Consider the following 25,087-nt stretch of genomic DNA (forward strand, 5'->3'; position numbering starts at 1 on the left):
AACTTCTGCCCACCCGAGGACTAGGCAAATGCCAAGGTCCCTTCCTGCTCTAGAATTATATGATCCTTTGTTCTTAACTGGGGTATTACTCATTTGATTAGTGTTAAGACAGTGTTAAGCTGACATGATTTCTATCTGGATGCTTAATGATTTCTAATGGACTCTGTAGAGCAGCTTGTCAAAGTGCTGTGGTTGGTCCTCTCCTAGCTCACAATCTAAAATGTTCATTATTGTTGGAGTGAGATTTAAAATCTGTCAGCATGTTCTCAAGTATTTGCAACTGAAGTGGGAAAATAATTTTAGATGCTTTAATATTTAAATTGAGTATATTAGACCCCCAAAGCACTTTGGTACTGAGGATGCCGGTACAACAAAACAATGATGTTGTTAAAGTCCATAACAAGAATAAAAAGGTGTTTAAGTGCAATCTTCCTGAGTTGGGTTTTCTGAGAATGGTAATAGGGATTCATGGTGCTGTTTTACAAGGTCTTTAAAAAGTTTATCTCCGAATCAACCCTTGTTCTACTTGGCTTATTAAAGCTTGCCAAGGGGGTCTGACCGAGTGGATCCAGGGTGTAGTCAATGCATCATTGTGGGAGGGAGTGGTTCCAGCTGCCTTGAAAGAGACGGTGATCCGACCACTCCTGAAAAAGCCCACCCTGGACCCATTAGTTTGTGACAACTTGGGTTGCAAATACCCCCTTTTTAGGGAAGGTGATTGAGAGGGTTGTGGCGCAGCAATTGCAAGTATTCTTGGATGAAATAGATTATCTTGACCCATCCCAGTCTGGGTTCGGGCCTGGTTATGGGACTGAATTGGCCTTGGTCGCTCTGATGGATGACCTTTATTGGGAGAAGGACGGGGTGTGTGTGCGACCCTGTTATTCTTACTTGATCTCTCAGTGGCTTTTGTACCATTGACCATGGTATCCTTCTGGGCTGACTTGGTGAGATGGGTATTGGAGGCACTGTTTTACAGTGGTTCCGATCCTATCTCCAGGGTCGTTTTCAGATAATAGCATTGGGTGACTGTCTTTCAGCCCCCTGGCAGTTGTGCTGTGGGGTGCTTCAGGGTACCATCTTGTCCCCCCTGCTGTTTAACATCTATATGAAGCCCTTGGGAGCAGTCATCAGGAGCTTTGAGGCGAGGCATCAGTAGTATGCTGATGATACCCAGCTCTAGTTCTCTGTAACATCTGAATCAGGAGAGGTTGTGCAAGCCCTGGACCGGTGCCTGGACTTGGTGGTGGAATTCCCTCCCTTTGAATATTAGGCAGGCGCCATCTCTGCTATCTTTTCGGCGCCTTTTGAAGACTTTCCTCTTCCAACAAGCCTTTTAAGATGAGACCTATTCCAGTCTGCGTCTGTGTTAGAATTGCTTGTTGATATGTGTAGTTTTTTAATAGTATGTTTTTAACCCTTTTCTTAAATATGTTTTTAAAGCTCTTTTAAAAAAAATGTTTTTAACGTTGTTTTGTTTTAATGTATTATAAGGTCTGTTTTTATGATGTTTGAAAGTGTTTTTAGCATTTCTGTTTGCCACCCTGGGGTTCTGCTGGGAGGAAGGGCAGGATATAAATCAAATAATGAATAAATAAATAAATAAATAATTACCCCCACCTGCCACTTTTACGCCTGGCTGTTACTGGTGGACCTTGGAGTTCTTCTTCTTCTTCTTCTTCTTCTTCTTCTTCTTCTTCCTTGGTCCTGCAGTCTTTCTCTCCTCTCCCCCATAACCTCATTCTTAATCTTTCCTTTGCCTCCTCCCCACCACTCTCCACCTGCCCCCTCTTACTTTCTTCCACCATCAGAGGCAGTATGCTTCTGAATGCCAGTTGGTGGAAACTGCAGGAGGCAAGAGTGCTGTTGCACTCACGTCCAGCTTGTGGGCTTCCTATAGGCATCTGACTGGGCACTTTGAGAACAGGATGCTGGACTATTTATTTTATTTTTATTTATTTATTGAATTTTTATACCGCCCCACTAGCATAGCTCTCTGGGCGGTGTACAACAAATATATTAAATACAATAGAGTCACATAGAACAATACAAAAAATATAAATGCAAATCCATAATCTAAAACCAGTTAAAACATATTTAAGAAAAGCTAAAATGCTTGATAAAATAGGAAGGTTTTAACTTGGCGTCGAAAGGATATCAATGTCGGCGCCAAGCGCACTTCTTCAGGAAGACTATTCCACAGTTCGGGGGCCACCACTGAGAAGGCCCTAGTTCTTGTTACCATCCTCCGAGCTTCTCTATGAGTCGGAACTCAGAGGAGGGCCTTCGATGTTGAGCGTAGTGTACGAGCAGGTTCATATCGGGAGAGGCGTTCCAAAAGGTATTGTGGTCCTGCGCCGTATAAGGCTTTATAGGTTAAAACCAACACTTTGAATCTGGCCCGGAAGCATATAGGTAGCCAGTGCAAGCGGGCCAGAACAGGTGTTATGTGTTCAGACCGCCTGGTCCTCATTATTAGTCTGGCCGCCGCATTTTGCACCAGCTGTAGCTTCCGAACCGTCTTCAAAGGCAGCCCTACGTAGAGCGCATTGCAGTAGTCCAATCGAGAGGTTACCAGAGCATGAACAACTGAGGTGAGATCTTCTCTGTCCAGATAGGGACGTAGCTGGGCCACCAACCGAAGTTCGTAGAACACATTCCGTGCCACCGAGGCTACTTGAGCCTCGAGTGACAGAGAAGGATCTAAAAGTATTCCCAGACTACGAACCCGCTCTTTCAGGGGGAGTGTAACTCCATCGAGAACAGGATGAGTATCCACCATCTGATCAGAGAAACCACCCACCATCAGCATCTCAGTCTTGTCTGGATTGAGCCTCAGTTTATTAGCTCTCATCCAGTCCATTATCGCAGCCAGGCAACAGTTCAGCACGTTGACAGCCTCACCTGAAGAAGATGAAAAGGAGAAGTAGAGCTGCGTGTCATCAGCATACTGGTGACAACGCACTCCAAAACTCCTGATGACCGCACCAAGCGGCTTCATGTAGATGTTAAAAAGCATGGGGGACAGAACTGACCCCTGTGGGACTCCATATTGGAGGACCCACGGCGTCGAGCAATGTTCCCCAAGCACTACCTTCTGGAGATGACCCGTCAAGTAGGAGCGGAACCACTGCAAAGCAGTACCTCCAACACCCAACTCCAAAAGCCTCACCAGAAGGATACCATGGTCGATGGTATCAAAAGCCACAGAGAGATCAAGGAGAATCAACAGAGTTACACTCCCTCTGTCTCTCTCCCGACATAGGTCATCATACAGGGCAACCAAGGCTGTCTCAGTGCCGGGCCTAAAACCCGATTGAAATGGATCTAGATAATCGGTTTCATCCAATAGCGCCTGAAGCTGGCTAGCAACCACTCATTCCAAGATCTTGCCCAGGAATGGAACATTCGCTACTGGTCTGTAGCTATCAAGATTTTCTGGGTCCAAGGAAGGTTTTTTCAGAAGTGCTCTCACTAGTGCCTCTTTCAGACAGCCAGAGACCACTCCCTCTCGTAAAGAGGCATTTATCACTTCCCTGGCCCAGGTAGCTGTTCCATCCCTGCTAGTTTTTATAAGCCAAGAGGGGCAAGGATCTAGTGCAGAAGTGGTTGCACGTACCTGTCCAAGCACCTTGTCCACATCCTCGAGCTGAACCAACTGAAACTCATCCAACAAAACATGACAAGACTGTGCTCTGGACACCTCCTTAGGATCCACTGCTATAAACTGGGAGTCTAAGTCCCAGCGAATGCATAAGCTCTTATTCTGGAAGTGCCCAGCGAACTCATTACAGCAGGCTACCGATGGTGCTATCGTGTCCTTAGGGCCAGAATGAAGTAGCCCTCGGAAAACTCTAAAAAGCTCCGCTGGGTGGGAAAGAGAAGACTTAATGGTGGCAGCAAAATATTTCCTTTTCACCACCCTCACCGCTTCTAAGTACAGTTTTGTAGAGGCACTTACCAGTGCATAGTTGCATCCGTCGGGAGTTCGCCTCCACTGCCGCTCAACCCGCCTCCTATCTTGTTTCATCGCTCTCAGCTCTAGAGTATACCAAGGAGCCATCTCCGTATTCCACAGTTCAACCAGGGCTTCGACAGGAGCGCCAGTCTTTTCAGCCGGAAAATCCCCCAGAGCCCTTTGAAAACCCTCAGGATTCATTAGTCTCCGGGGGCGGACCAATTTAATAGGTCCCCCACCCTTGCAGAGGGGAAAAGCCGCTGTGAGTCTGAACTTCAACAAGCGGTGATCTGTCCATGACAAAGGAAGAGATGTAAAATTCCCCACATCCAGATCGCCATTTCCATGTCCCGTAGCAAAAATAAGGTCTAGGGTATGCCCTGACACATGCGTTGGGCCATTAACATATTGGGACAGCCCCATGGTTGTCATGGAGGCCATGAAGTCCTGAGCCGCCCCAGACAAAGTAGTCTCAGCATGGATGTTGACATCCCCCAGTACTAAGAGTCTGGGGGATCTCAGCAATACCTCCAAGACCGCTTCCGTCAGCTCAGTTAGGGAAGCTGTTGGGCAGCAGGGTGGGCGGTACACCAACAGGATTCCCAGTCTGTCCCTCTGACCCAACACAAGGTGCAAACACTCCAGACCAGTTGTTATGTGGACATGGTGCTTGATGAGAGAGATGGAACTCTTATAGACCACAGCAACCCCCCCTCCCCGACCCTCAGATCTACCATGATGCTGAACCGAGTACCCCGGTGGGCAGAGCTGGGAAAGGCTAGCCCCTCCCTGCTCACCCACCCAGATCTCGGTTATGCATGCCAGATCGGCCGCTTCATCCACAATCAAATCATGGACAAGGGAGATTTTATTATGTACCAATCTGGCATTTAGAAGCAGCAACTGGAGATCCGAGGGTTGGCTGAGAGGACAACCAACAACCCTATGGGTGTGAGGAGGACCGGAACAAGGCACAAGACTAGATGGACCTTTGGTCTGATCCATCAGGGCTCTTATGTTATGTACCTCTATGGCTGGAGGTGGGATGTCTCTGAATACCCAGTAGATAGGAATCAAAAGTGGAAGAGCACTCTTGCACTCATGTCCTGCTTTTGGGCTTCCCAGAAGAAGCACCTGGTTGGCCACTGTGAGAACAGGATGCTGGCCTTACATTCTTACGAGTATGTGCATATTCAAGACCTCTTCAAATATCAAAAGCAAAGACGGTGCGTTACATGGGCTTCTGTTTCATCAGCTGCTTGTTCTTCTCAGTATTTTACTGTGTCCCCCTTTTAGGTCTCCTGGGCTGGGGAATCCCTGACAGCCACCACTTCACCCCTGTATTGTCAAGTGCTTGAGCCGTTCTGACCTTGCAAGATCAAAAGGATGATTAATGTCCATTCGCAACCTTGCCATTTCAGTTCTTTTTTGCCTGAATGTCACACAAAGGCACCAGAAGAACTACTGGACCGTGTTGAAATGTGCAGAGACTAACGGCAAATGGATGGCATCAGCGCCATTTCTGTTCAAGTACCCTATATTTAGAATCAGCCATAGAACTAACTTGCAGAGGGAGGGGATTGTATTTATTACATAATACAGTATGCGGCACCTTTTTTTAAATTGTTACATCAAATAACTACTACAGTGCGCATAATCTTGGCTCCTTTGGCCCATTGGTTACCAGTCTTAGAATTAGTGGTAACACCGGGGGAGGGGGAGGTTTGGGAGGGGGAAAAAGGGACAAAGGCTTTTTGCACACCTTACATGTAAAGCGCATTTAAAGCACATGAATCCCCTTCCCAAAGGATCATGGGAACTCTAACTTGTTAAGGGTGCTGGGAGTTGTAGCTCTGTGAGGGGTAGACTACAGTTCCCAGGATTCTTTGGGGAAGTCATGTGCTTTCAATGGGCTTTCAATGCATGATGTGTATGCAGCCAAAGCATATTTCAGGGGGCAGCTCCAAGCATGTAGAAAGTGACTTTCCTTCAAGAAGTTACAGAGGGTGAGCAACAGAGGAATAAATGGGGTAGGGGCAGGGTATTTCTCTGCAGGTCACTCATCCTACCCCTTCCCTACTCTAGAACTCTTTATGCAAGGGCTTTGGAATGCTCTTCAGCCTAAGGACCACATATTCTCATGGGAAAGTTTCAGTGGTGGGTGGAGCCAGAGGCCAAAGTGAGTGGAGCAGCAGATGTGATTCTTACCTTTGTACAGTATGCTATATTCCAGCCATAGTCATAGAATCGTAGACTCATAGAACAGTAGAGTTGGAAGGGACCTATAAGGTCAGAGTCTAACCCCCTGCTCAATGCAGGAATCGAAATCAAAGCATTCCCGACAGATGGCTGTCCAGCTGCCTCTTGAAGACCTCCGGTGTTGGAGAGCCCACTACCTCCCTAGGTCATTGGTTCCATTGTTGTACCACTCTAACAGTTAGGAAGTTTTTCCAGATGTTCAGTCAAAATCTGGCTTCCTGTAACTTGAGCCCATTATTCCATGTCCTGCACTCTGGGACGATCAAGAAGAGATCCTGGCCCTCCTCTGTGTGGCAACAGTTGAACTACTGGAAGAGTGCTATCCTATCTCCCCTCAGTCTTTTCTTCTCAGGGCTAAACATACCCAGTTTTTTCAGTTTCTGTCCTCATAGGGCTTTTTTTCCCAGTCCCCTGATCATCCTTGTTGCCCTCTTCTGGGCCTGTTCTAGTTTGTCTGTCTGAATCCTTCTTAAAGTGTGGTGTCCAGAAACTGGATGCAGTATTCAAGATGGAGTTTCTACCCCCCCACACACCCACACTCACATCTCTATCTCTCTATCCAGGCAACCAACAGGCATTATCACAGGACAAGGACACATTCTAGCCAGGCAAAAGCACTTGAGGAGGGCATGATGTGGAGCCGATGAGAGGTGAGAATGAATGAATGGATTACTATGGCTCCAGACCAATACAATTAGGTACAAAAATAACATAGGAACATAGAATGCCGCCTTATACTACGTCAGACCACTGATCAATAATATTGTCTACACTGAGTGGCAGCAGCTCTCCAAGGTTTTATACGGGGGGTCTCTCCTAGCCCTACCTGGAGATGCTGAGGATTGAACCTGGGGTGTTTGGCATGCAAAGCAGATGCTCTGCTACTGAGCTATGCCCCTTCCCCCAAGCATACAGCTCGTTTAAACAATTAAAAACAGATATAAACACACTTTGTTTGTCCTCTGAAGGAGCCAGCAGAAAATTCTTCTTGATCTGCATTGAAGTTAGAAGAAAATGGCAACCCTCTCAGTAATACAAGAGGACAGCTGTGCCCTGCGAAGAATCCCAAGGGCTCATCTGAATTACCTAGAGGGCAGCAGTCAGCCCCCAGGCCGGAGTTTCCCTGCCTTTTGACAAACTGGGGATTTGAGCCAAGGAGCTTGAAATGCAAACTCAAATAGGCTAGCTCCATTTTGAATTGACCCTTTGGAGCCGGGCCTGACATTAAACAGGGGTTCTCATGCCACCTCCATGGCTCCACTGCCCTCCTTGGATGCGGATGTGGCAGGGGAAGCCAGTGGCAGAGAGCAGGAACGGTCTCATGGGAATATCTCTGTAGATGAGGGCTGAGAAAGGTTGGGGAGAAAGATTGGGGTGGGGGAAACCCAAGGGTTCAGTCTGAACACTCAAAAAGTCCAGTTAATTTTGGGATAAGCGGGAGGGCTGTTGCTAGGTACTGAAAGGGCTCGGGGCACAGGCCGTCAGCTAGGTATAGGGGAGAAATCTGATTCAGTTTTGCATTTTTAAAGGTGAATCTATTCAAGTTGCACTCTCTGAAACAATATGCAGACTGAAACACAACCATCCTTCCAAATGCACACATCTCTGAACTTTGCAGTGCAGTTCTCCAGTCAAGTAATATGTACAAAAATGCATGTCCTGGAATAAACTGTGCATTTGTTGTTGCTACATGCCTTCAAATCGATTATGACTTATGGCGACCCTATGAATCTTTGTTGGATGTATTCATAGGGTTTTCCTGGTAAGAGGTATTTAGCGGTGGTTTACCATTGCCTTCCTCTAAGCCTACGGCACCTGGGATTCCCAGGCGGTCTCGCATCCAAGTACTAACCAGGCCTGACCCTGCTTAGCTTCCGAGATCAGGTGTGTTCAGGATAGCATGGCCATAGAAGCTATGTGTAACAATTCACATAGTGATGTAGAAAGGAGGAGAACTGAACTTAAAGTGTGGAAACATGAGAAACTGAGAAAAAAAGAACTTGACAGATTGGCTCATCTCTGCCCACACCACACACACTTTCATAGTTGTATGGAGTGTCTGTGGGCAAATTAAGAAGGCAGTTGGCTGGGGTTTCAACAATTTCTTTAAAAGGCGAAGGACCAGAAGTTCTGGGGGGCAACGGAAAAGACTGTGACTGCAGGTCTCCCGAGTTACCCTCTGACAGTGACCTTGCTTGCATTTCCCTAATGTATTTCCTTGGTAGAGATGGGGGAACATTTGTTCAGTTTGCATTTTAATGTGATCCTACCACATCTGCTTTTCTTGAACCAATATGTGAAGTGAAGCCTCTCTCTCCTTCAAAATCCACGCTTCTCCAAATGTTGCAGTGCCGCTCTCCATTAAAACAATGTATGCCAATGGGCGTATATTAGTGAAAATCAAACAACAAAAATGTGTGTTATTCATAAAAACATTAAAAAAAACATTCTATTAGAGGGAAATTGCATGCAAAAACTGTATCTATTGAGCAAAACTGCATACAAAAATGTGTATATTAGGAGCAATGCATGCAAAAAGCTGTATGAATTTTCACGAAGAATTTAAAAAAGAAAATCACAAGTGCGTGCAGAAATGGAGCAAACTGAACTTAAGACTAAAAAAGAGAAATTGAAATGGACAGATTCATCCATCCCTATTCCGAAGTTCCATTTTGAAAATGGACAGAGCTCCCTGACCCAAATCTGTCTGCCATCTTTTTCTTAACCCTCATGCTCAGCATAGCTATCAGTGAGCACATTCCACATCTTCCTTTGCATGCAGCAGAGGCCTTTGATGGGTCCACCAGGATTCTTCTCAGGCTCTTATGTTCATATTCTATTTTAGAGTACCATGTTTCTGCTTGCTGTATACTTGGACAATAAGTAATTTAGTAAGACAGCAAGGACAGCTGAGAAATGACCGTTAGAGTTATATATACACAGCACATGAAAGCACTTAGTGCTGAGCTGCTGAATACATCTGTCTTAACAAGTCACATTATGCATTATACTGCAGTCCTGCATGTCCAGTGATTTCCCCCTCCCCTTTTCTTCCTAATTATCTACATTAATTTTCGCTCCGGTAGATGGCTGTTTACTCATAAACGTATTACTGGTGCATGCAGTTCATTTCATGGAGATTAAGCTGTCAAGGATAGAAGATGCAATCCACTGCTGTTAACGCCAATGGAAGTTTTGCCATTGACTTCAGCTGGACATAGGTCACCTCTTTATTTGGATTGGATATTATTTTTCTTTGGTTACTCTTGTCCAACCTTTGCCAACCTGCTGCCATTTTCGGACCACACCTTAGCCCCAGCCACACGGGAGTTGTAGTCCAAAACCTCTGGAAGCCATTAAGTTGGCAAAGACTGCCCTGGTTCAAGAGTTGTCCAAACAGGGCCGTTCTGTTTCTCTTAGGAAGGGGGGGGGATCAAGGTGGCTGTTGTGATCCAATGCTGACACACAAGCCTTTATTTTATTTTATTTTATTTGCAGATTGCAGGATCAAGTGAAAGTGTGATTTGCAGATTTGTAAGCTGTTTCACAGCAAGCAGTTACTGAAGCAGTGTATGATAAGATAAAAACAAGATGAAAATATATGATAACAGATTCTGTAACCTAAAAGCAATATAACCATTTCTACAATTCTGCAAATAATATTCTATACAATGACTGGATCATATTTCAAGGAAAGCCTTCTTAAACAGAAATGTTTTTAACAGCTGCCTAAATATCAAAACACTAGGCACATGTCTGATTTCAGCTGGCAACTGATTCCAGAGAGCTGGAGCGACAACACTAAAAGCTCATTTTTGTACCTCTGGGTACAAAATTTGTGGACCTCTGGGACATACGATATTTTCAGCAGTGCCCCAGCTGAGGAGTGCAATTGCTGGGCAGGGATATATGGGATGAGGCGCTCCTTTACAGAACCCAGTCCCTTGAACTGCTCTGGGTAACATATTGGCAGCCAGTGCTTCTCTCTCGACAGAGGTTTTACATGGTGTCAACGGGATGCCCCAGTCAGCAACTTGGCTTCTGCAGCTCTCAGTCTGAGCCCAAGGGAAACCCCAAATAGGGCATGTTGCAGTAATCCTCTCTTGAGGTTATCAGTGCCAGGATATCTTTGACACCGGAGAACTGACAATGATAAATATAGTGAAAGAAATGTATCTACATTATTGCTAGAGATATATACATTTCTTGGCATACTATCCCAGTGGATGCTAGGTTCAGTTCTTAACATCTACTAGATTAATTAGCCCATTCCAACCCATGTTATGGCAATTATGAGGGGTGGGGGAAGATGTGGAGAGTTCTGACATTTGTAAATACGTCTAATTGTGCATTAGCTTATGTGAGTTCCCCACCCCCACCCCAGGCCCTGAATTTCTGTGAAAGCTTCATTTAAGCGAACTCTGATTGGCTGTGATTGCCACTGTGGGGGAGAAGGGTCTGGATCTAATTTTCATAGAGATGTTTCTGGAATTTCAGCTCAAAATGGTTGTTAGAATTAGGCTTAAAAGAAAAAAGACTTCCTATGGCTTGGGGGCCTTTGCCTAACATTACTGGTATAGCACAGTGGGGAGGAGAGCCTGGCTGGGAGTCCAGAGTCTGTGAGTTCAAATCCCCACTCGTGTCTCCTGGGTGTCAACGGGCAGCTAAAGATCACCCCCACAGTGAGTGGCTCAGGGGTTACGTGCCCTGCCACCTGTGCAGCCGTGGGCAAGCTGCAGAGTCCCAAGGAGCCCAGTTGCCCCCCAGCTGACAATTGCGGACAAGGAAGAGGCTGGCTTGTGCAGCTGTGGCAACCTGAGCAGGCCCTAGTCAGCTGGGGAGGACTAGCCTCAGAGGGAGGCAATGGTAAACCCCCTCTGAATACCACTTACCATGAAAACCCTATTCATTGGGTAGCCATAAGTCAGGACTGACTTGAAGGCAGTCCATTTCCATTTTCAGAATTACAGTAAAATCTATTATTTTTTCCCTCATTGCCACTATCCTAAAATGGCCATGTAGAGCACATTTTCTGTGTTTCAGCAGTGTCTTCTAGGACACCTTGGAGGCTTATTCTATTTAATTGCCCCCCCTCCCCTTTGATAGTATGTCCTTGTTTAAGAAGGTCAGTGCTTTGTGCCTTTGTGGAGAAAGCTGTAGATTAGCAGAGTATCTGCTTTGTATGCAGAAAGCCTCAGGTTCAATTTCTACAGCATATCTCCATACAGGACTTTTAGGTTGTAGGTTGCCATTTAAAAGGCCCATCAGTCATCACAATGATGTATTGGAAGTTTCCGAGTGCCGTCCATTTCTTGAGTGCGGATATTATCAGCCAGCTGCTGTGCTATTCAGATAGAGGAGGAACTGATTCAGCTGATTTTCTTTCTTTGTCTCTTTCTTACTTTCTTCCTGTACAGATTTCTGTCTATTCAGAGTTGATTAATGCTATTGTTTTCCCTGCTCTACTCTGAAGAAGCTTTATCCCCATTCATCTCTGGGTATCCATGCTATGTCCCATTCATGCTTAGGTATCTTCAGGGCCGTCTTTACTATTAGGCAGAGTGGAGCAGGTGCCACAGGCAATTTATTTTGGGTGTCATGAAAATGCAGCAAATTGCTAGTTACTTTTTATTTTGATGAAGATGATGATGATTCTGACAGAGAGAAGGAAAGGTGCTTGTAGGATTTTCTGCCTCTGGTGCCCAAATAACTTGTGATGGATATGTAATCCGACAATATATTGGAGGAGGATAAAGGCTCATCTGAAAAGAATTTTGAGCTATAAATTTCCATTGTACTCACTTGTAAGGTTGGTTTTTGCTGTTAAATTATTTGAAGGGTTTTGTGAGGCAAGTTCACGTGGAATTGGTTTATTATTTATTGGCAGCAGTTAGAATTTTATATGCAGGGAAATGAAGATTAGCTGCTATACCAAGGTTTAAACGAATGGGATGATAAAATATTGGATTGTGCATTGATGGCAAAATAAACATACTTTATTAGGCCTAGAGAACAAAATCAAACACAGAACTTTTGTTTGTTTGTCAAGATGGAAAAAAATTATTGAATGTTGTAGGAGATATGCATTATTTCCCAATTCATGTCATGGGTTCACAGTGTTTTAAACAAAGAAAGAATGTCTCTCTCCCCCATTCCCCATATGAATTAAGTTGAAAATGTCTTTGGTGGTATTTCAATTTATCTTTCTTTTTCTTGAAAGCTTTTGTACCTAAATGAAATAAACAAAAGTCCTATATAGATCATCTCGCCCATTGTGTGGTCCTACTGCAGATACCATCTTATAAGGATGCCCATTCTACCTCAGGCAGCAAAATACCATGGGCCAGCCTTTCTATATCGTATATCATAAAAAGCACATAGAGCTGAAAGAGGAAGTTACATCACTCTCTCCAACTTCTTGTTTCAGCTCTGTGTGCTTTTCAACCACCCTCACCACCAAGAGGGCAGTGAGCGGGGTGGGTGGGCTCAGAGGCTTTATGGGCAGCAGGGGAAGAGCTCATGGGTGTCACATTGGTAGCCCCTGCAACAGGATGTGAGGGCCTTACAGGTAAATTGGAACTGGGCCTAAACTGGTCAAACAGGTGTTCAGCAGACCGTCGGCAGCATGCCAAACTGTTTCCCCACAGCCTGTGTTAGCACACACTGTGATGTTCTGAACTGACTTTTAAAATTGGCTGGCATTTACAGTTATTGCTCCAACATATGTCATTTCTGATCTACTTTGGTTGTAGCCATGCAGGCCAAATTCTGCAAGATAGCAGCTATGGAGAACAGTTTTCTTGCTAGCTGGTAGAACTCAAACAGGATGAAGATTTGTGAATCACTGCTATACAACTATTAATCCCTCTGTTCTCTTATAAGGTCACTGGACCTCTCCAGCCAAACAGTAGCATAGTTGCAAATTCAGAAGTGCAGGGTCCCTCCATGTTAGTCATAGCCATGCCCCTCCCCCTTTTTTGCTGCAGGGTTGAGAATGAGATCCTTCTTAATGCCTTCTCCCACAACAGACATCCTGGGCACCAATATGCATGAAAGGGGAGAGTGTTAGCTACTGAGAAGACTCTTCTCAGTGGCTGACCGATCTCCTTTCACTTTCATTGGCTCCAGTTCAGCAGGAAAGGTCAAGGAAGCATGTTAGAAGATGCTTCTCAGTGACTAAGACACTTCCATGCCGATTGGCTCACAGGATGCTGGAGACACAGGGACCCTGCTGGAACCCTGCTCCCAAAAAGGTTTCTAAGACCCCCCCCCGAGATCCTGCACAACTACACCCCTGCATCCAACATGTTTTCCAAGCAAATTGCCTAAGGTAGGATAAGGCTATCAATGTCTACTAGTCACGATAGCTGTATGGTACCTCCAGGATCAGAGGCAGTATGCTTCTGAATACTAGTTGCTGAGGTTCCCAAATGTGGAGAATACTGTTGTGCCCATTTGTGGGCTTCCCAGGGACATCTGATTGGCCACTATGGGGATCTGCATGCTGGAGTAGAGAAGCCTTTGATCTGATGCAAGCATGGCTCTTACGTTGCTATATGTGATGTTCTTACACATTCAGCAGCTCTCGAATGGGAGCTGTCCCTGGTATCCTCAAGTGTAGGCTGGAAACCAGTGGCAACTGGGACTTATTATGACTTTTAGGTAGAAGGCAGGAACCCCAAACAGTAGGTGAAGCCAGGGCCATGGACAGGCAGAGACAACTCAGTCTGGGTTTCTAAGACTAAGGAAGAAGAAGCTAACAGGCAGGGCCACCCCGTGGACTGGATCTAAGTAAGAAGGCTGGCAGGTAAAGGCTGGCTGAGGGTAAACTGAGGGTTGGTGGGGCAATGCCCCATTTGCTCTAATGAACCAGCCTCTACTGCAGACTACTTACTGGATTTGGCCAAACCTGGGTGGGGTTACTATCACTACAGATGCCATGGCCTGGATCCACGATGCCACTGAGGGACCTGATCCTGTTTATTGGAAATGGTGGGACAGTGGTAGAAGGCTGATAGTTACAACTGACTGAACTGTGTATCCTGAAGATGCTGGTTCATGATAACCCAGTGACCATCACGAGCTCTCCTCCCACCCTGGAGGCCAGGCTCATGAGCTGTAGTACTCCTCTCTGGCCGTTATCTGCAGCACAGCAAAGATCAGGCCAGCCACTAGGAAAGAAATCTGTTAGAAGCCATAGTTTCTATGGCAGTACGATACTGCCTTAAATGTACAGAGTAGATGGGCCCCCCAAAATGTTCATCCTGAAATAACATAAAAAGGACACATCTTACCCCATCTCACTAAAAGATGAATACCAATTAAGAGCAGAATACCTGGATGAAAAGGAATGTCTTCACCTGGCACCTAAAGGCTGATAGCGATGGCACAAGGTGCATCTTTCTGGGGAGAGCATTCCACAGGAGAGAAGGCCTGAGCTCATGTTGCTACCCTCCACACTGCCCTCAGAGGGGGGTACATGAAGAAGGGCCTCAGATTAACAAATCCAGGTAGGTTCATGCAAGGAGCGGTGGTCTCTAAGGTATTGCAGTCCTATAAAGGTATAGAGCTTTATAGGTCAAAACCAGCATGTTGAACTGAGCCAGCAAACTAATTGTCAGCCAATGCAGTTGTGCCAGGATTAGTGTTATGTGATCAAACCTATTTTCACTCAACAATCTGGCTGTTGAATTCTGCACTAGCTGCAGCCTCCAAACTATTTTCAAATGCAGCCCTATAATGCATTGCAGTAGTCTAATCTAGAGGTTACAAGAGCATAGACAACAGAAGCTAGGCTATCCCTGTCCAGACAGGGTTGCGGCTGAGCTACCAGCTGAAACTGATGGAAGGCCCTCTGCACCACTGAGAAGACCTCTTGGAGGGTGGGCCTGGCAACCAGGAGGTCTTCTGTATCTTTAAAAGTTGTGCAGGGGGGAGGGAAAATTCCACCTTGTGGTTTTTCCCATTACAGTGTTGCAAGAACACCTGCACTTGGCTGACTTTCTCTTCTCCTAAAGATACAGGATCAGTCTCAGGGATTGAACCTGGCAACCCTAACAGTAATGGATCCAGAAGTACCGCCGAAACGGTGCACTTGCTCCTATCGGGGAAGTACAACCCCATGCAGAACAGATTGAACACCACCTATCAGGTTGAAGGAAACCACCCACCAACAGCCTTATCTGGATTGAGCTTCTGTTTCTTGAAGGACAGGCCTGCAAAGCCTTGGCTCAGCCAAGCTGAGTGACTTATGCCGGCATATACCCAGCTGACCCGGGATGAGGGAGATTCAGCCCAAGAACTGCCTGTTCCAAACTTGCTCATCCTAGTGGATCTTGGGTTTGGATTGCACTGTGAAGCTCTTCTATCACTTCCTGACTGGTGTGTCCTCTAAGCCTCCTGTGTTGACATCCTTGGCTCATTTTGGTTGCATTCCTTGGCTACCACAGCAGCGGTGTCAAACCTGCAAGGGTTTTGCAAGATTTTTTAATTTTATTTTAAGATTCAAGCTCTGTCGGTGTACAAATAACACTTCCACTAATGAAAATCCTAGGACTGTTTGAAGAATTTAATTGGCCTTTGTAGCCATAGCCATACCATATGGTTTCTTTAGTGATGACTCCAGGTAAAGACAATCCCCCTCACGCCTGAGGGCATAATGCAACCCCAACGTGACCTATGTTAAGAAGAAACCTCTGCTGTGTGCAAGCTGTTACTTAATTACCCACATTGGAGTTTCTTTTAACTTTCCTCTAATGCAGCAGTTACTGGCTGTCATCAGGGATTGGGACCTTGTGAATGTAACTGGTGAGATTTTTGAGCTATTATTTAGTTGAATGAAGTACTGCAAATTTTTCTTTTTCTTTCTTTCTTTCTTTCTTTCTTTCTCTCTTTCTTTCTTTCTTTCTCTCTTTCTTTCTTTCCTTCTTTCCCATCCCTTCCTCCCAGAAACTCGGAGCAATATGCAGGGGATTTATCCCATTTTAGTCTTATAACGACAGCCCTTGTAAAAGCAGATTAGGCCCAGATATATCTATTTTATTTTATTTATTAAATTATTTATAAGACACATTTTTCATAGACATACATTAAGGCAGCTTACAACAGACAAAAGACACAATACAATTTAAAAACCAATAAAAAATCATTAAAAGCAATACTAAAAGCATCAATAAATATTGCATTGGTTAGAGATAAATTCACGTTACAAAGACCTGTCTAAAAAGTTGGTTTTCATGAGACGCCTGAAAGAAAAGAGGGATGGTTCCTGCCAAACCTGTATTGGTAGGGAGTTCCACAGGGCAGGGCCTGCCACACTGAGGGCTCAGTCCCTGGTGTAGGCAAACCAAACCTCAGGGGTGTGGAGAACCACCAAAAGTGCCCCATTGGAAGATCTCAGTGGTTGAATCAGGAGATAGGGAATCAGGAGATCCTTAAAGTACTTTGGGCCCAAGTTGTTTAGGGCTTTGTGACTTAACACAAGTACCTTGAACCTGGCCTGGTAGCAAATTGGTAACCAGTGCAGCTTTTTCAGCAGCAGGTTAACATGTTGCCAGTAATCTGCTCTTGTAATCAGTCTGGCTGCTGCGTTCTGCACTAGTTGCAGCTACTTCTGCTGCATTTTCATTGGGTGGGTTTGGGAGCTGAAGTGATGCTAGCATCACTCCACAGGTGGAGGCTGGTGGAGCTGTTTTGAGCTGGGCAGAGGGAGACCTCCACACAATCTGACCCCTCCCAGCAGAGTGGAGCAGGGGTTTGGATTGTGTCTGCCTTAATAAGGTACACAGCATCTTTAAAACCTTTACTTTATTGTTTACAGTCAATGACCCATCATACATATACAAGTATTTAATTGCAGAAAGGCAGAAGATTTTATAAACAAATAAATATATAGCTACTATATATACACAAACATAAAAAACAAATATTCTATAGTATTTTAATATGTTCTAGTGTTTATATTATCAAAATGCATTATTTAGATTGTCATATTATGTTTTGAGGGCCATACTACCCTGAATATGCCTGATCTCATCTGATCTCGGAAGCTAAGCAGGGTCAGGCCTGGTTAGTACTTGGATGCGAGACCGCCTGGAAATACCAAGTGCCGTAGGCTTAGAGGAAGGCAATGGTAAACCACCTCTGAATACCTCTTACCATGAAAACCCTATGAATACATCCAAAAAAGATTCATAGGGTCGCCATAAGTCGTAATTGACTTGAAGGCATGTAACAACAACAAAGTATTTGAGTGGTATTGTAATGATGCATTTATTTATTTATTTATTCAATTTGTATCCCACCCTTCCTCCCAGCAGGCGCCCAGGGTGGCAAACAAAGCACTAAAACACTTTAAAACATCATAAAAACAGATCTTAAAATACATTAAAACAAAACAGCATTAAAAACATTTTAAAAAAAACTTTTAAAAAGGGTTAAAAACATTTTAAAAACCCATATTGAACATATTTACATTTTTTGTTTGTTCTCAACTGCTTTGGTCATATTTATATGGGGAAGCGGCATACAAATTGAAATAATAAACAGATGCCTGGAAATGCCAGGCATTGAGACCTTTTGCATGTAAAGCAGATGCTCTGTCACTGAGGTATGGCTCTTCCCTCAAATGAAGACATGCACACAAATGGATGAGAGCTAGTGAGCTTTGCTCTACTTTTCACCCTTTCCCTGCACAGGAAAATACAGCAGGCTGGGTAGAGTAAGATTATCCCACAGTGAAGCATCTCTCTCTTTTCCAACCCTTCTTATCCCTCAAAAGAAGGGTTTCTGATTAACATTTTCTTTGTGAGATAGCAATCTGATAGCACATCGAATTAGGAAATTTACATAACACATCCCAGATTCCCTTTGCTTGTGCTTCTGTGGCACTCTTTCATCTCAAGTACATCTTTCAGAATGCCGAAGTCTTGCATTTCTGATGGTCCACACTGTCTTTTCCTGCTGAAAACCTTTGCCTCCCTTAAAAAGGATGAAAAGGAAACTTGCTTTGCTACAGCACAGGTAAGGGAAGTTGGGTGAATGATATAATGATTGGCATTTAAATGGAAGTATTTAAAAGCCAGGTATTTCTTCCTTTCCTCTCACCTCATCAAAATTAGAGGCTGATTTATATCAGGCTTATAAAATGATTGTTGTAAGAACTGAAGTTTGGCCAAGAGCGGAATAGGGATGGAAAGATCTGTCAATTTCTGTTCTCTCAGTTTCTTGTTTTTTTCGATCTTAGATTCAGTTCTCCACATTTCTGTAGCAATCTGCTTTTTTTTTAAAAAAAAATCCTCATGAAAATTCTTTGGCATTTTAGTGTGAATTTCTCCTAATAAACACATTTTTTGTAGGTAGTTTAGACTAATGTACACATTTTACAAGTAATTCCTCATCATATAATGCATTTTTGTATATTGTTTTCCCTCATATAGTCATTTTTATATACACTTTCCCCTAACATACGCATTTTTGTAAACATTGTTAGGTTGGCGAATTGCTTTGCAAAATTTGAATAAGTGCAAATTTGGAAGGATGGTTGTGTTTTGGTTCTCATATCATTTCGGAAAGTGCAAATTTGATATATTTGGCTTGAAATGCAAACTGAGTCAAATTTCTCGCCCATCCCCAGAGCGGATTAATAGAGCCAGGAGTACTGCTGGTGACTGCCTTAATAGTTGTAGCACAGTTGCCTCAGATGTTCCTTTTTGTTAGGGAGATCCCTCTGAGTAGCTGGCCTCCTGAATGGACAGAGTCCTCTTCAGCCATTCAGAATCAAGTCAACATGTGGGGTGCACCGCAGGAATGAATGTGCTAGCTCTGCCCCCATCATGGTTCTGGTCACCCTCCAACTTGTGGAGAGTGACCATTTAGTAGTTAGGTTCTCTCCATATTTTAGAACTGTGATTCTCTGAGGTTCTAAAACACACAGGGAGCCTCCAAGAATAGAAGAGGCTCTCCACTTCTCCACCTTAGTTGGAAGATGACCAGAATGGCAGTGGATGTTGACGTGTGTGCGTTGTTGTGTGAAACAGCATACATTACATTGGAGTTAAGTTGAGCAAGAAACTTCTTCAGAGCATTAGATCATGTTAAGAGTCTTTATTAAGACATTACGGCCAGAGGCTTAAGAGTAAATACATGTAGAGTTTCTTCAGTCACCCCCCTTCTGGTACATCTCTCTCCGAAGGTAAACACAGAAGAGAACCTCTCCGTTCAGAGGCAATACACAGAAGACCCAGCTTAACACAGATAGCTGCTAGAACTTTTCCCAGTTTATCGTGATGGCTACCATAGCAACAGCCTTGGCAGTCCGTTCCCAGACTGGGCAAAGACATAACTCCACCTAGTTACAGTTTTTCAGACTTGATGGAAAACAAACTCAGTGACAGTGCGGTTCAATGGTCAACAGTGGAGAGGGGGAGAGAGCTATTGTATGCATCCCCACATCCTCCCACATCCTTGGAAACACACTTTCTTTATGCCTGAAGAGAGCTAACAAGATACTTGAATGGGTGATATCCTTACCACAAGCAACTAAAGGAGATGTGATCTAGGTGCCTTTATGTGAAGAGAAGCTGCAGTGTGAATCAGATGGAGGCACAGAAGCGGAGAGCTGAATGTGGGCTCTGTAAGCATCTTAGGGTGCTGCCTTTCTATCTGGAGGTCTGATGTGGGAGCAGGTGACTCCACCTATGTTCAATTTGTATATTTATAGGTAAACAAAAAAAATACTAAAAAAAAAATAAAAAAATACTGATAAGGCTCCAGTGACCTCCTTCCAAAGAAAAGCACAGCTGGATAAGTGCAGTGCCCCTGGAACGTCTTCCCACTCAGAAAAAGCGGAATTGGCATGACATTTTGAATATTGTGGAGAGAGAGAGAGATCTCTCCTCACCTCCTTCTCACAGAATATTGGAATCAGGGCTTGGAATGAACTAATTCAGAGTAAATAGTCCACTAATTCAAAAATCTGAAAGTAGTTCCTATTATTTCTGGGTGGACTGAACATGATTTTATGGTGGAACTTTGGGTGAATTTTAATTCAATTCAATTTTAATTTTAATTCAATACTATTTATATATCTATATTTAGGTTTCATTGCACTTAACTCTGTGTTGGATTGTGGCCATTGCATTTACCATTTTTACTTATCTGAAAAGTGATCCTGATGTTTAAGCTTAAAGATCGTAATTGTTGGGGAAAGAATAATATAGTTGTTCACATTCCACTGTGTGTGTGTGTGTGTGTGTTGATGATTTCTTAGTTGTCTTTAGTATATTTTATAGGTCAGCAGAGCATCCTGTAAAATTCTGAAGGCTGAAAAAAAAATTCCAAGGACGACATCAATTAGTTCTGAATTGAAGTGTGTATTGAACAGGAATGGAATTAGTTTCTTTGGGGAGGGGGCAAACTTGAACTGGAACAAATTCCTTTTTATGGAGGGGGTGAACTGGAACTAAAACTAATTATTTTCTAAAATGAACTTTTCAAGCACTGACTGGTACTGGAATTGATCATGTTAGCAGGTTCAGGAGAGATAAAAGGAAGTTCATTTATATTTGCATATCTTTTTTGGTAGATTGCATCGAATCAATTCGGGGGTTTTAGGTCTTCTGCTTTCATGGTTACCAGGGGAAATGGTTGAATTGCTAAGAGGTTTCCTAAAAATGGACCATGAATGGAGTGGTATACAGAACAGGTAGCAATGGATCCAGGATAGAAGTGTTTGAGGAATTTGATAGGTTCACATTCTGAAGCAAACTGGCCTGATCCGCACTTCCTGAACTAATGTATGGATCAATGGTCTGAGTTGGTATAAAACAGCTTCCTATTGTCTCTGCTTGGGTGTATGCCTTGTATTGTTTTTGTGTGTTGTTAACTTTTTCTGTTAGCTGTTTTTATTGTACATCGCCTTGACATGATTGCAGAATGATGATGATGTATCAATCCTTTGAATTTTATAATTCTATTAATTTGAAAACATCAAACAACTCATCTATTAACAGCAGCAAAAACAGTGATTAGGAAAAAATGGAAAAACCAATCACTGCATCCTAGATTCTTGGATATATAAAGTTCGGGACATGGTATATATCATTAAACTGATTAACTTATTAAAGGTAAAGGAAGGCAGATAAAGAGACAACAATTTCACTGAGAAAGTGAGTTTATTTTTTACTGGAATAATGAAGCACATCATTTAGTTAATCCATCTTTGATATTATGCGATATATACAAAATGTTTCATATATTTTCATATGTTACACCTGTAGGTATAACTGATGGCTGCTTTAATTTGGGGATCATACCTGTATATGGTATAATCTTTCCTTGTTTTTATATTATTCTATGTAAATTATGCAATTTATTGTAAAGTGTGGTTACTAATGAGGATGAAGATGATACATTATTATTCAAAAGGGGCTTTGTGTGGTGCTTTTGAAGCTGGTTGTTTGGGCATTTGGGAAGGGATTTTGGCAAAGGAGTGTCAAAGTAAGGCTGCAAGGGTGGGGGAAGATAAGGATCGGGCTCACTGGGCTAAAAAATCTTCCCGCCCCTGTGTTAGTTCAAAGATCCTATTGTAATAATGCCCATCTTTTCAATGAATGGAAGAGGAAAACAAACAATCCCAATTACCGTTCTCTTCCTTCTCTTCATTGAGAAGGTTATGGATGGCTGGTATAATGACAGCCCTCTATAGCAGGGATGGGGAATCGGTGACCTTCCAGGTGTGTTTGGACTTTAACTCCCATCAGCCCCAGCCTGCATGGCTGATAGTCAGGGGTGATGGGAGTTGTAGTCCAGCAAGATGGAAAGCCATAGATTCCCCATACCTGCTCCATAGTTTCAAGCTGCCTATGTCTTTCCCCATATTTATGTGCAGGGTGCATCCACCATTTGCAAATGTGTAATGGTGGCATATCATTCATTTACAAAGCTACCTCTCTTGAATGGCATATTGTTAACACATTCATCTGGGGTCCTGTACAATTGCTTTTGCTTGCAAAAGCTCTTACTGCATCATCCTAGGGATGTCTTGGAAGAGTCCGTCCTCTTTCAGATTTTCCCTGCTCTATCGTTACCTTAGTTTCATGTGCATTGCTTTTTTGTTGGGAGTGTTTTTTTGCACCTTGTTAGTAAATATTTTATGGCACCATCTGCTAAATAATGCATTCTGAACTCCTTGTTAAATGGGTTTTGCTCAATCTTGCTATAGCAATTTTGTTTAACTACGGAGTTTTGCTGTATCCCCAGCTACAGTTGAAATTGGCAGTGTTTATACAATCAAGATCTTCCTGTACAAATCAGAAATAGCCAGTATGCTTCTCATTTATAATGCAGAGTCCACTCAACCCAATCCAAAGTTTTCGGTGGGAGCTATGCTATTTTTCCAGCATTCAAAGCTACAATATTTTGTTACTTGGAAAAAGCAGATCGATTCCTTGCCCTTTCCTGATGGTGCATCATTGATGGTGCAATGTTTCCATTGGTGTCTGGAATGTGGTTGCACAAGAGCCCTATTCAGGTGGTCACACTCACACAATGACAGTAGTGTGAGGGGGGAAGAACAGGGCTATGAACATAAGAGGCCTTATGGATTAGACCAGTATCCTGTTCTCCAAGAGCGCTCTGTCAGTAGTGCAAATTACCTTTGTCTCATGAATACTTGATCCGATAATTCTCTACAGAAGATGGACTTGATTGGAAGGGAAATGTGATCCCAGACTGCCTCCGTGCTTTGTGGAGGCAGCCTGGGATGCAAAACCAGCAACTGCTTGTTTTTACCCTAGGTTAATATGCACTGCCTGAAACTGGGGGATTAATGGCTGTAAATCTGTATGTGTCTTCACAGCAAGGCCTTGCTCCTTGATTTTCTGCCAGCAACAATGATCCACACACTCTTCAGCTGATGTCAGCGCAGGCCGCTCCATTAGGGCAAATGGGGGACTACCCCAACAACCTCAATCTATACTCAGCCAGCCTGCACTTGCCTCTCTTCTTGCTTACAACAGCCCAGGGGTTGGCACTCGCGGTCAGATTCCTCCTCCTCAGCTTCAGTGCTAACCTTGTAGAACTCAGCAGGGAGGTGGATGGAGGGGGAGGGGACTAGAATTAGTTGGCTTTGTCTCTCATAGGCCCTGGCTCCATCTACTGTTGGTCTCTTTGCTTTCCACCCTACCAGTCCCAATGGTCAGCAGCCACCTTTGCTGTTCTCACAGACAGGGGCAAGGTTGAGGCTATGTAGTTTCACCAGTGGGATGACTACCACCAATCTGGCTATCCAAACCCACCACGGCCTTGCCCTACCCCAACCCTATCCAGGTAAACAGCAGCAACACTGGTGTGGGGAGGTAGATTTAAAGCTGAATTTGTTGATGACTAGATGGTGGTGGACCTGCTTCCCTCTGAAACTGGATTCAAGTTAACCCACTTTAAGTTAATTTTAAATTATTTTCTCCACCCTAAAGACCATTCCTAACAGCTAGGGCTTAACATTGCTTCCAGATGTTGCTCAGGGTTAGACTTTGGCAAGCCTGTTGCGCAGGGAGGGACATGGCAATTATCAAGGTCACCTCTATGCATGCCCTTACTGTCTGAATCTGATGCATTCAGAGTATAAGAAAAGCCTGCTGGATTATTCAGCATCCTGTTCTGCCATTGGCCAACCAGATGCCTGTGGGAAGCCTACAAGCAGGACCTGAACACAAGAGCACTCTCCCCATCTGTAGTTGCCACCAACTAGTATTCCGAAGCATACTGCTTCCAATAGTGTAGAACATATTCATCACAATTAGTTGCCACTGAGAGTTTTATCCTCCATGAGTTTGTCTAATCCTCTTTTAAAGCCTTCCAAGTTGGCAGCCATCACTAGCTCTTGTGGGAGTGAATTCCATAGTTGCACTATGCCCTGCAGGAAGGAGAATTTTCTTTTGACTGCCTTGAATCCTCCAGCATTCAGCTTCATTAGATGTCCCTGAGAAAATCAGAGAGGGAGAAAAGCTTCTCTCTATCCACTTTCTCCATGCCACGTATAATTTTATACCCTTCTTATCATGTCACCTCTTACTTGCCTTTTCTCTAAATTGAAAAGCCCCAAATGCTGAAAATCTTTCCTCACAGGGAAGTTGCGCCATCCCACTGATCATTTCTGGTTGCTGTTTATCGTTATGAGAGTGTCTTAAGAAGTTTCCAGTTATGGGGGCTTTTGACAAGATGGCCTCAGTGGGCATCTCTTTTCTGAATGGCTTCTCTCCCCTCCCTTCCCCATTGTTTCCACTACATTGTTGCTTGCCCTCCTTTGCCCTGAATCCAAATAACCACCCAGAATGTAAAGCAGTTGTGGGGAACCTCCATATGTCGTTGGATTTCAAATCCCATCATACTTAACAATTGGCCATGCTGGCTAAGGCTAATGGGAGTCATAGTCCAACAACCATATATGTATATATATACCATATATGGAGCAAGAAATGCCAAATGTCCAAGCTGGATTTAGAAAGGGAAGAGGCACCAGAGATCATATCACAAACATACGTTGGATAATGGAACGGACCAAGGAATTTCAGAAGAAAATCACCCTGTGCTTTATAGATTATAGCAAAGCCTTTGATTGTGTAGATCATAAAAAACTATGGAATGCTTTAACAGAAATGGGGTGCCACAGCATCTGATTGTCCTGATGCGCAACCTATACTCGGCACAAGAGGCTACTGTAAGGACAGAATATGGAGAAACCGATCGGTTCCCCATCGGAAAGGGTGTGAGACAGGGGTGTATTTTATCACCCTAGTTATTTAATCTATACGCAGAACGTATCATATGGAAAGCAGGATTGGAGCAAGATGAAGAACGTGTGAAAACTGG

General features: G+C 43.8%; 1 protein-coding gene and 2 pseudogenes across 9 annotated transcripts in view; 2 read left to right on the forward strand and 1 right to left on the reverse strand.

The window, feature by feature from the left end:
* Positions 1-25,087, forward strand: part of DLG2 (discs large MAGUK scaffold protein 2) — a 1,398,326-nt gene that overhangs the window by 883,192 nt on the left and 490,047 nt on the right. The gene's annotated exons all lie outside the window — the stretch shown is intronic.
* On the reverse strand, positions 8,021-8,129 carry LOC133386335 (5S ribosomal RNA; annotated as a pseudogene).
* LOC133386308 (5S ribosomal RNA) lies at positions 17,215-17,333 on the forward strand (annotated as a pseudogene).

The sequence above is a fragment of the Rhineura floridana genome, chromosome 5 (genome assembly GCF_030035675.1).
Source record: "Rhineura floridana isolate rRhiFlo1 chromosome 5, rRhiFlo1.hap2, whole genome shotgun sequence".
In the NCBI taxonomy this organism is placed as follows: Eukaryota; Metazoa; Chordata; class Lepidosauria; order Squamata; family Rhineuridae; genus Rhineura; species Rhineura floridana.